Source organism: Apodemus sylvaticus, chromosome 4 (assembly GCF_947179515.1).
Source record: "Apodemus sylvaticus chromosome 4, mApoSyl1.1, whole genome shotgun sequence".
NCBI lineage: Eukaryota > Metazoa > Chordata > Mammalia > Rodentia > Muridae > Apodemus > Apodemus sylvaticus.
The window spans coordinates 119,216,693-119,228,391 of NC_067475.1; the positions used below are offsets into that span (position 1 = coordinate 119,216,693).

At 38.1% G+C, this 11,699-nt stretch overlaps 1 pseudogene; it reads left to right on the forward strand.

Annotated features, from left to right (window-relative positions):
* The first annotated feature begins 9,964 nt into the window (after positions 1–9,964).
* Positions 9,965–10,699, forward strand: LOC127682365 (PACRG-like protein; annotated as a pseudogene).
* The last annotated feature ends 1,000 nt before the right edge of the window (positions 10,700–11,699 follow it).

Here is an 11,699-nt window from a genome sequence, read left to right on the forward strand (position 1 = left end):
TATTTACATTTCAAATGATTTCCCCTTTTCTAGCCCCCCCTCCCCGAAAGTCCCATAAGCCCCCTTCTCTCCCCCTGTTCTCCCACCCACCCCTTCCCACTTTCCCGTTCTGGTTTTGCCGAATACTGCTTCACTGAGTCTTTCCAGAACAAGGGGCCACTCTTCCTTTCTTCTTGTACCTCATTTGATGTGTAGATTATGTTTGGGTATTCCAGTTTTCTAGGTTAATATCCACTTATTAGTGAGTGCATACCATGATTCACCTTTTGAGTCTGGGTTACCTCACTTAGTATGATGTTCTCTAGCTCCATCCATTTGCCTAAGAATTTCATGAATTCATTGTTTCTAATGGCTGAATAGTACTCCATTGTGTAGATATACCACATTTTTTGCATCCACTCTTCTGTTGGGGGATACCTGGGTTCTTTCCAGCATCTGGCAATTATAAATAGGGCTGCTATGAACATAGTAGAACATGTTTGATCCATCCTTGTCTCCTTGTACTAAGCTCAAATCCAAATGGATCAAGGACCTCCACATAAAGCCAGACACTCTGAAGCTAATAGAAAAGAAACTGGGGAAGACCCTTGAGGAAATCGGTACAGGGAGAAAGTTTCTGAACAGAACACCAATAGCGTATGCTCTAAGAGCAAGAATTGACAAATGGGACCTTATAAAATTACAAAGTTTCTGTAAGGCAAAGAACACCATCAAGAGGACATATCGGCAACCAACAAATTGGGAAAAGATCTTCACAAATCCTACATCAGATAGAGGGCTAATATCCAATATATATAAAGAACTCAAGAAGTTAGACTCCAGAAAACCGAACAACCCTATTAAAAAATAGGGTACAGAGTTAAACAAAGAATTCTCACCTGAAGAACTTCGGATGGCGGAGAAGCATCTTAAAAAATGCTCAACTTCATTAGTCATTAGGGAAATGCAAATCAAAACAACCCTGAGATTTCACCTTACACCAGTCGAATGGCTAAGATTAAAAATTCAGGAGACAGCAGGTGTTGGAGAGGGTATGGAGAAAGAGGAACACTCCTCCACTGCTGGTGGGGTTGCAAATTGGTACAACCACTCTGGAAATCAGTCTGGCGGTTCCTCCGAAAACTGGGCACCTCACTTCCAGAAGATCCTGCTATACCACTCCTGGGCATATACCCAGAGGATTCCCCACCATGTAATAAGGATACATGCCCCAACTACTTCTTAAAACTCAGAAAAGCATGGCATCTAACCTGTTATTCCAGTCCTTGGAAGGCATAGGAAGGAGTCCCCAGGAGCCAACTGACTGGCAAAGACTACAGTTAGGAGAACTTTGAGTTACCTGGAAACTAAGTTGTTATAGAAGAGTGTGATCATGGAAGACTCTCAACCTCTGGTCTCCACATGAATGTGGAGACTTCTACAATACCCCCATCCTTGTTAATATTCATACACACATACTGATTAAAAATGTTTCTCAATGAAACTTTGTAGAATTGGTGAAATCTTCAAAAGATGATGAGTAGCTAGCTCAGTCTCCATCTGGGTCCTCTAACAACTGGAACGGAGGCTCTCCCCTAAAGCTATAACCTGACTTTCGTATCCATTCTCCAACAGGGCTGCCTTGTTTGGTCCCAGTGGCATAGGATGCATGCCTAATCTGCAGAGATTTGATGCACCAAGGTAGAGGGATACCCAGGGGAGCCCACCCTTTCAGAGGAGAATAGGGATAAGGGACTCTGTTTGGTGGCAGCACACGAGGGCCATGCTTATCCAAACCACTGCAGAAGGGAAGCAGGATGAATGAAAAAGAGTATATCAGGTATGATGTGGACTTGTTGAAACTACATTCAGAGCCACTAATTCAATCCCGTAACATCCCTATTTTTGTATATTATCTATCTATCTATCTAGCCCCCAAATGCTGCTTGGAAAGGACAACTTGCCATAACCTGTTAAAATAGATGTGTTACTGGAACTTGGAGTTGTCAAAAGCCCATGCCATTTCGAGTTAAGTCTTTGTGTCTTGAAAACCAAGACATAAGGTCTCACCTATTGCTCCAGTGCCATGTCTGCCAGCCTGTTGCTATGGTCTTGGATATGACAGACATGGACAGAAACCTTTTGAAACCATACACCCTTGATAAATTGTTCTATAAGCATTGTTGGTCATGGTGTTTTGTCACTGCAGTAGATACTAACTAAAACACTTTCTAGTTTTACCTATGTAATGATATAATATAAGGTTCTCAGATAAAGATGCCCAATCTTAGATATTTACCTTTAAGTACACCGAAATAAATAAATGTACTCTCCTGTATAAATTACCAGTTTAATATAGTCTGTTATGTCAACATAAAAATCCATCACACACATGCACAAATATGCATACACACATGACAACAGAGTAAGGGAGGGAATGAGCAAGAGTGGGAAAGGGAGAGACACAGAGAAAGAGTTGAGACTAAGGTAAAATAGGTACATTTTGACCAAATTTTTTCATAAGTGCCATTAAATTCCTGTTGATGGACAGGAGGAATAGAGGGAAGAGACACGTATTGGATAGTTTCTTAGGGAGCCAGAGTTTGGTGTAATATCATATGAGTCTGAATAGGAGATTTCTGCTAATCAGAAGTTTCTGCATTTATTTTGAGGATTTCTGAATTACTAAACTGACAATAAAATATCCAGTTTAATATTTTGTAAGAAATCTCTGTATTGCTCATAAATAATTCATTTAGGTACAAGTCAGTTTCTAAATTCCATATGTAAAATGCTATAAAATATAATATTTCCATCTATAAAATAGTATGCTAATCAGTCAATAAGAAAATATGCACAGCTATGGTTATAAATTATGCAAATACTATTGAGTTACACTCAGTACAAAATAATAATGTCTGGGTATGACACCCTGCCTGTTCGATGTGACGCTGCTGAGAACATTGTACATGTTTACACCTAAAATTCAAACAAAGCTTCTTCAGATAAGAAGAGGAGAAAATTCTAACAGGTCATAACCTGCACAAATGCACAGAGTTTGAGGCACTATTGCAATCACTGTTGATGGCTACTTAAGGCCACCTTCTAGAAAGTAGGCTTCAGTGAAGAAATCTTGAAGCAATGCTAGACTCAGGGCCACAACAGACCCATTCCTTTCTCCTTTAACCCCTCTGAGTGCCTATGTAGCCTCAGATATGGGGTATTGTTTGACATTTTTATGCTAATAGAACAAATTCTAAAGAACAGATAGAAGAAAAACCAAATGCAAAGCACTCCTAAATATGAATTCTGAAAACTGTCTCCAGCGACTGACCACAATCCATATACAAGCAGGAACTCCCAGTGACATAAAGTAAGATTAAAAGTTGTAGAATAGTACAATTACTTGTGAGAAAATATAATTCCTGTATCCTCAGCACCTCAGAAGGGAGGCAAGAGGTCCTAAGTTCGAAGTCAGCTCTTTCCCCTTGGTAAGAGTCTGTGATAAAAAGATGTATATGAAGAAAGAAAGAGAGGAAGACTTGCTTTTGTCATTCTGTGGCTTGTGTTACGTTCAACAGGCTTTTGGAGGCCGATCTTTAAAGTGTTTGTAATTTCAAATCATAGACTTGAAAATCTAGGAAAAAGGTAAATACAATAATATATATACAGTCTATATAATGAAGCTTTCATCTCTTAGCCAGAGAGAATTCCAAAATTCTAGACATATAAAGTTATATGATATTCCAGTAGATGTAATTGTGAAACAAAATGCCTTTCACATTCTTACCATTTAACTCATTTTCATAGGACTTAACTGAGTTTAAAAATAGCATTAACAAACAGAATATCTTTCAAATTCCTTGAATTTATTTTAGGCTATGCATTCACATATAGAGCCTCGAAAGAAGTAATGGTATATTCAAATATGTGATAAGAGCCCAACAACGACAATTTAGAGCATGTGGTTTTTCTCAGATTTTATTATTCTTCTGATAGAAAACAACCTGCTATTTCCACGAATTGATATGCTTACACTCAGATCTCCAGCACTCCAGATTTTAAGTTTAATTGAATATGGGTCTTTAAAATAATTAATTCAAAATTATTTTAGTAAGTTGGCTCTCTTTTTACTGATGGTTGAAGTGGAAAATTTTCGTTTCTTTGGAGAATCGTGTGTCCAAAGATTTTTTTTTCCTGGAAACTGTATTATGAGAAGATAATTTTTTTTTCTGAGGCAGACATTTGGAGATGTCTTGGTAAGAACAGACAAATGGTGTTTTTCTGGAACACTCCTGGAAAAATGTCATGCAGTGTTTGCTCGAGCAGACACTTGGGCAAACACATGATATTTGGGAGCAGACAGTCAGTGGCCTGAGTTGTGGGGTGTTGGTTCTCCTTGCCACTCTGCTGCTCTTCCTTGGCCTTTGCTAATGCTGGTCCTTGCTGGTGATGCTGTGGCATTGGTTTGCCTTGCCTTCTTCACTGATCACCATTTCTCATATCTCTCCAGAAATAAATGCACCAAAAAACTTCAGGTGATGTTCTGGGCAGCTGCTTGCAGCTACAGCAGACTAAGGTGGATAGGCAGAGCCCTGCACCATTTCTTCTGGATGGAACTTCCATTGCTGATTCATGTGAACTGGACTGCTGCTATCCTGACAACGAAGATTGGAATCGTCCCAAAGAACTATTTCTAAAGAGATCCACATCCTCCTTTGCCCTGTTAACGTTTCCTTTCCACTACCTCTGGTGAGTGGTGAACTAGAAGGATCGTTAAAGCAATTAAGCACCCTAATTAAACTAGGCTTTGCAAAATACAAGCCTACAGATGGTCTTATAAGAAGGCTTTGGGACTCAGACAGGCACCAGGAACTCCTTCTTTGAGGAAAGACCATGTTCATACACCAGTGTGAAAGGTAAAGAGACAACAGAAGAACAAACAGGATTACTCTGATCGTAGACAATTTTCTGATGTTTATGCCACCCAGTCTGTGGTATTTTACTAATTCATCCCTCTATTTGTATATGACCTTTTCATACAAATAACACAATATAAACACAATTTCCATGTTTACAAAAGACATTTAATTTCATAATTAAATGACTTATGATAGCATAAAATTGACACAGTAACAACTTTGTAGCTTTTTCCATAGTAATTGTTCTTTTAGCTTATACATATCTTAATCTGAAATAATTTTGGAGTCTCAAATTAAAAAGTATTTTAAGCATACTATTAAACTACTAATAAAAAGTAAAGGGAGGAAAATAAATTTATATAAAAGTTAAAAATTATAAATATATATCATTATGAGTGTAAGACATGATTTTGCAGTTGTTACAGGTTTTTTAAATACATGGTTTATCTAGTAAAATACACAAATGAGCAAACTCTAAGAGATCTTCCTACTCATAACTCATAATGTATAAAACTCTGTCAACAGTCTAGAATATATATGAGGTAAGCCTGTGAAATATGTAATGTGAGCAATAAAATATGCAAAATCAAGAGCTAAAGTATACAGCTTACTCAGGAAAACTTGGCAAGCATAATGATTAAACAATTTACTGAAAAAGCAAAATATGCAAAAAGGAGCAAGCAATCTTATTTATTAAGCAGTAGTATTGGATCACCAATAGATAGCTCCAGAAGGTTTGATTTGAAAAGTAAGCTATTCAAATGATCTATGCTGCTCCTTCAGCAGATTATGGACCTCGATCATTGAGCTCTATGAAAAATTAATTGGCTAACTACAGGATTTTATGATTGCAACTGAGGAAATTCATTGAGATACTTAAGAGTTTATGTGCATAATTTGAAAATCTTAAATGGCATCTTAGAGGGTTTTGCTGTGTACTTTTACTAAGTCCCATCAACATCTTTACCCTCCGTATGTGATAAATGTTGGCTGACAGATTAAGTAGATTGCAAAATTCAAACCTTGAGAAAATAGCAATAATAATAAACTTTAATTGTATCATATAAAATTACTGTCTATTAATTGATACTATGTTATCACTTCATCCACATAAAATTAGACAGAATACATAAAACAACTGTATCCATGCAATGATAGTAAAGGCTGTAGGAACAATGTGTCGGAGAAAAGGTATTCATTCAGTGAACACAAGACTAGACAGATTCTCAGAGTAGGAACCTCATGTAACCACAGAACACCAGTGAGAAGGAGGAACACACTGGTATTCCTGAGCTGCACAAATCACCTGAGCAGGAGACAGAAAGCTGGTTGTGTTGAGAGCTGACCCTAAATCTTATGTAAAATCTCCCAAGAATTATTAATGTTTTTATTCTAGAAATCTGAAGACTCCAGTAAGTTTAAAAAAAAAAAAAAAAAAAAGGAAAGCCATGCAGAAATTTAAAGTTTGAATTTTAGCAGGGGAGGCAGTATTCTTTTTTAACATTATTTTCTATTCTTATTTAATTGATGATTCTGACAAAGTGGTTGACTGAATATTTTTGGTCCATGGGAACTGGCACTAGTAGTTGGTGTGGCCTTTCAAAAGAGGTGTGACTTTGTTGGAGGAAGTGTGTCACTGTTTATCTGTAAGCTTTTAGGTTTCTTATGTGCAAACTCTGCCCAGTGTGGAAAAGACCTCCTCTCTTCTGGCTGCCTGTTCAAGTCAGTCTCCCCCTGGATGCCTATGTATCAAGAAATGGAATTCTCAGTTCCTTGCAGAATTATCAGCTCCTTCTCCAGCACAGAGTCTGCTGCACACTTCCATGCTTCCCACTGTGAAGATAATGGACTGAAGCTCTGAAACTGCAAGCCAGCCACAATTAAATGTTGTCCCTGAAACAGTTGCCTTTGTCATGGTGTCTCTTCACAGCAAAGAAACCCTATCTAAAACAGACCTCATGTGAGATTTTATAAAGTAGAGGTTGTGAAAAATCCAGCAGCACTATAAGGCGTCAGAACATTTAAGAACAACAGCAAAACATTTCAAAATTAAATAGGAAAAGAGTCTGAGGTATACCTGGCACGATGCACACATTTCATCACAAGATTCACATGCCACATTGGTTCACAATATATAATAGGCACACATGCACTGGCAGGATGCACAATGTCAGTCAGCACAACATGGGACACTGTGATCCAAATTCAGGAAGACAAATGATGATGGCCATAGTGTATGTTCTTTCAAAAACATTAATAATTTAACAAAGAAAAACAAATGTTTTAAGCATTTTTCTACCATGATTCTGTCTCACATAAAAATCAAATTACTATATCTTTGGATTGTACTCTATTAAAACACTTGATTTCTAAAGGTATGACTTGAACTGCTAATATATTTCCTAAAAAAATTATTAAAAGAATTTCGGTGTAGATTAAAAACAGTATTTTCTCGTTTTCTTCTTCTTTTTTTAAATGGGTATTTTATTTATTTGCATTTCAGCTGTTATTCCCTTCCCTGGTTTCTCCTCTGCAAACCCCCTATGCCACCCCTCCTAACCCTGATTCCATGAGGGTGCTTCCCCACCTACCTACCAACTTCCACCTAATCGCCCTAGCTTTCCTCTGCGCTGGAGCATCCCTGCACTGGATCAAAATGAAGTCAGTATTTCCAAAAATTCATATTTCTTATACATATTGTTTTATTTATACCTTTGCTTAAATTATTTTTGAGGTGGTCATTAACTATTGGTTGCCAGGGATATCAACTTATTTGTAAAGAAATAAAATTATCACAAACATGAAATTGGAAAAAGTAAGTGCAAAGGATTGTTTTAGAAAACATAATATCGCAACACTAAGAGTGGATTCCAGAGTAGATCAATGGCGGCTAATATTTCAATGTGATTTCCATAGGTGAGAGATCAGCTTTCACTGTGAAACATGTAGGACACATTCTTGTTTTTACTGGAAAAATCAGAACAATTATTTATTTATTTTCAGAACTTAACTATTAAGACTATAAGGTGTGTGTGTGTGTGTGTGTGTGTGTGTGTGTGTGTGTGTGTGTGTGATGTAGAGGAGCATGCATATCCCACACGAATGTAGGCAACATTGTGGAGGCATTTCTACCTTTAGGTGTGTCTTATGGATCCAGCTTGGGTCACTGGAATTTACCTTTGTACCCACCACATGATCTTGCATGCGTCAGGTCTTCTGATTTGAAAGTAATTATTTGTGTGAACGCCTGTTGTCACATCTGTCTGCTTATTTAAATTATCCTTGATGTCTCATTCTTTCTACATGTCAGACAGAAGTATCTGAGCTGAGATCTGAGCTCTATGGAGGGTTTTAGAACAGAATTCCTCTTTTTCACAGTCATTTTGGATCATTACCCTGTCTCAAAATTCACAGGTTATGGTGTTCTACAGAATTCTTGCAGAACTTTTAAAAGGCTGGAAACCTAGCTCAGTCTGTAGAGTGCTCCCTGTACATACACACAGCCTGAAGTTTGATCTCCAATACTGGATCATCTACATAAGGTGGAATATGCCAGTAATCATAGGACCAGGGAGGTGGAGGAGGGACTATCAGAGGAAATTGTTCTTGGCTACATGGGGAGTTCAAGGCCAGCCTGGGTGAGATGCCACTCTATCTCAAACAAAACAAAACAAAAAACAAAACATAAAACAAAACCCTTGAAGTAAAACTAAGCAGGTTTTTGATAAAACATTAATGCATATCTGTTTTCTCCATTCTCACAGGTTTTATGGTTTTGCTAAAATTTATCATTTTTACATCATGTGTGTGAGGTAGCATGGTAGCACACGTAACACTCATCATCCTGAAGAATAGGTATTACATGTTTATAATATTAAATATTAAAAATACTAAATATTTTTAAAAGTTCTAAACATTTCTGTCATTTTGCATTTTATATTTATGTGAAATGGTTATCTAAATGCTTATGATTATAAAATCAAAATATCAATACTTAAGTACATTAAGATTATCCAGGTGAGATCTCCAAAACCCACATCTTGCCCACTGGGTCCCCTGGTAAGTCCAGCACCTTCAGGACTTTCCTGTCTCCACTGTGCTCCATATTCTGGTCCACAACTTTAACCACAATCCCAGAGGCCATCAGAGACCACCAGGTGAGACCCCTACCTCAATTCCCTGCCTGCCAGTCCCTCTGGGCAAATACAGCAGCAACAAGTTCTGTCCTGTTCTCTCTACACTTGATTTCCTAAGACAACTCTACCTGAATCCCTAGAGACCTGCTACCACCCAGAACAAATAGACAAGATCCCCAAGGACCTAGTCCCTGACCACTGGGTCCCTCAACAAGCCTGTCCGACTTGAGATCTGCCTTATCCCTTTTGTACTCCACCTTCTGGCCCACAATAACTGCAATCCCAGAAGACTGCGATGACCAGAGACCACTAGCTCTGCCTGCATCTCTGGAGGACTGATGCCACCTAGAATAACACGAGCTTTAAAGGGACTACCAAGCCTTCCATCACTAGGAACAATCACATGGCTAAAGGCCAGTGTATGAAGAAAATCAGCAAAGAGAGGGCAACATGGCACCACTGGAACCCAGTGATCCTACTGCAGCAAGTCCTTGAAATCCTACCACACCTTAATCACAGAAAATGACCTTAAATCTAATCTTATGAAGACAATAGAGGCTTTTAAAGAGAAAATGAATACATCCCTTAAATAAATACAGTAAAATACAATCAAACAGGTAGAGGCCCTAAAGAGTAATGGATGCATATAAAGAAATACAGGAAAATAGAATCAAGCAGGTGAAGGAAATAAATATAATTGCTCAAGAACTTTAAACAGACACAGAAGCAGTAAGGAAAACAAAAACTGGCATGGCATAACTAAGCAGCCCTGGATATATATTCTACTTAGAGTTGGTCTCCTGAATTGTGACTGTCTGAGGCTGGTGCAGTGGATTCTGGTGCAGAAAGCAGAGAGCTGGAGGGAAACCCCATGTGGGGTGGTGGTGAGCTCAGGTGGAGGTGGGAGAGGAGGCAAGAAAGGGAAGCATGCAGAAATCAGAGAGCCCTGGGGTGTGCAGTTATAAAACTGAGTAACAGGTAGTTATGATTAATGGACATCCTGAAGCACCCGAAGAAAACACAGAACTAGAGTTTAGCAGAACAAATCTTCCTCCTTAACCAGTTCTCCAGAGGCTACAAGAAGGGCTCATCCAGGCCAAGTGATAAATGCAACCCTAAAACCCTTAAGCTTTTCAGTAAACAGTCACAAGGCCCTTCTGCATTTGCAGCTCTTCACTCTCTAGGAGGCATTCCTTGCAGATTGGTGCATGGTTCAGTAAAACAAGGATTACAGTGGGAATGCATACCTGACATTCTTCCATCTGACCCGCTTCTAATACCTTAGCTGAGAATCTGAGGGAGACCAAGCGTCCTTATACTTTTGTGCTAAAGGAAGGATTTAGGAAGGTACTTCTTGTCAAGGGTCCTCCTGAAAAAGCTATACCTTTGCTGCCCTAAAAGATCCCTGTGAAGGCAGCTATAGTTTATTTCGATGGAAGAGGGCTTGAAAGAAGACTGAGCACATTTGTGTAGGTGAGTGTGTTGTTAGTCCATCTCTGAATGACCACCTGAAACTTCTGCTTATAATTCTTTACAAGAAGTTAATGGACAAAAAATTCAAAGAGCTCACAATCTGTGCTTTGCAAATGCTTGAACACAACAGCAGGAGTGCAAGTCTGACCATCATCAAGTCCAACATCATACTGCACTATCTGCTGCTAAACCAACAAAGCCACACTGCCTCCTTGGGCTCTGTCAGTGACCGCCTAGGCCTTTCATCAGTACAGTATACTCTGACTAACAACACCATTCATAAGTTAACTTGGCTACAAGGATCATGTGGAGCCAGGAAGAATCATCATATTATCTGTTTATCAACAAAAGGCTAATCAAAGTAATCACAAAAAAAGTGAAGACATTTGTAAAAGCTGAGTACTGTGGGGGTATCTCATCCGTGTCCTTTGTGTGAGTTTATATATGTATTTTCCAATGCATTTTTACTTACAGCCTCTCTAAAGATCACTCTGTAGCTGTGTCCTTGTCTTATAGGTTGGTTTGGGCCATTTCCTAGCTTTTTATATTTATCAAGACTGAAAAAGTTTTAAGAAAGCAAGTAAACATTTGTGATTTCTCTATTAGCCAGGATGTATAAATGTGTATTTTATAATGTGGAATGCTTGTGAACATCATTTCTATTCTCAATGTTCTAGTTATAAAAACTTGTTTTAAATGTGAAAATTCTATTATAAATAAGTTGTTCATTACAACTTTTTTAAACCACTTAAACTTTAGGTGTTAATTGTAAATGAGTAGATGTGATTTTGCATTTTGTAGCCTGAAAATAGTGAAAACAAAAAACATAAACTTCAGAAATCCTGAAGATGTAAAACCTAGGGAAGAGAAAAAGCAATACAGACACAAGCATCACCAAAAGAATTCCAAAGATGGAAGAGAGAATCAAGTGCATAGAAAAATACAATATCCTTTGAGTATAGAAAGGCTACTGATTTGCTTGAGTTGATTTTGTAATCAGACACTTTGCTGAAGTTGTTTATCAGCTGTAGGAGTTCTCTGGTAGAGTTTTTTGGGTCACTTAAGTATACTATCATATCCTCTGCAAATAGTGATAGTTTGACTACTTCCTTTCCAATTTGTATCCCTTTGAGCTCCTTGTATTGTCTAATTGCTCTAGCTGAGACTTCAAGAACTATATTGAAAAGAT